At 30.2% G+C, this 1,039-nt stretch overlaps 1 long non-coding RNA gene across 1 annotated transcript in view; it reads right to left on the bottom strand.

The window, feature by feature from the left end:
* Window positions 1-502: 502 nt before the first annotated feature.
* Window positions 503-1,039, bottom strand: part of LOC110448284 — a 1,778-nt gene continuing 1,241 nt past the window's right edge. Inside the window, exon 3 of the long non-coding RNA XR_002462695.1 lies at window positions 503-589. This is a non-coding gene — a long non-coding RNA (uncharacterized LOC110448284). The remainder of the gene's footprint in view (window positions 590-1,039) is intronic.

The following is a 1,039-nucleotide window of genomic DNA, read 5'->3' as shown; positions in this document are numbered from 1 at the left end:
TTCAGATTTCATACTGCATTTCTAATAAGAAAATGATTAGAACAGTTATTGTAAAACATCGGATAAGTTTCTAAAACCGTTTTGATTTTGATTTCCACCCTTCCAATAATATATATATATATATATATATATATATAATACTTCAGAAGCATGCTAATGATATCGTTCAAAGTTAGAGAGTCATACCCTGAAAGAAAGAGAGCATTTAAATTGACAAGAAATTTTAGTACGTCTATTTCCACTATAAGTTATTTTTGACATTTTTTACAAATAACAACGTCAATGCTATATATCTTATATACTCTCTAAAACATCTGAACGTTTTTCGTGATTGCCATTTAAACTGATAATGAATACGAAAATAAACAACCATATAATGACAATATGATTTCATTGACAATCGAAGCACTCATTTTAATGCAGGAAATATATTATGAAATATATTGAAATATAAGCCATCAGAGAGTAGATCAGGTGTTCTGTTTTAAATACTTACGACTACAATGTCCAGATATTTTGTCACAGACACGATTGATACAACCAACAGAGCAGTCATCACAGGACGAGCTGAAGAATCCCTCCTCACAGTCTGACCGTTGCAAAATAAAAACAAACCGTATATTTAGTTTCATATTGATGTTTCACCAACATATTAATTTACAAAACAAACCCACCCCATATAAAACCAAGATGAAATGTATGCATGTCAAACATATATTAAGTATCATCTTGTTCTCCAACGTAATGTTACCTCAATTTGATGTAATTGATTTCATTTTGATGATTGGGATTTATTCCATCACCAAATCGAAATCAGTCCTGAAATTTAACAACAATGCTAACTACTACCGGAATGTGTTTTTGTGTCATACTTGTTTTCTGCTGTGCGTTTTTTCTACATAGTTTAAAATGTAGTTTTATAAATGATCCCCTAAGTTGTAGGGCTGCATATTTTTCATCATTAGTAGTAATTTACATTTTCCTTAAATCTTCATTTACTAGACGTTATAAAAATCGGATCTGGGTCAATAACGTGGAA

Source organism: Mizuhopecten yessoensis, unplaced genomic scaffold (genome assembly GCF_002113885.1).
Source record: "Mizuhopecten yessoensis strain PY_sf001 unplaced genomic scaffold, ASM211388v2 scaffold3969, whole genome shotgun sequence".
NCBI classification, from domain to species: Eukaryota; Metazoa; Mollusca; class Bivalvia; order Pectinida; family Pectinidae; genus Mizuhopecten; species Mizuhopecten yessoensis.
Note: the sequence above shows the minus strand (reverse complement) of the source record. Positions and strands in the feature narration are given on the sequence as shown.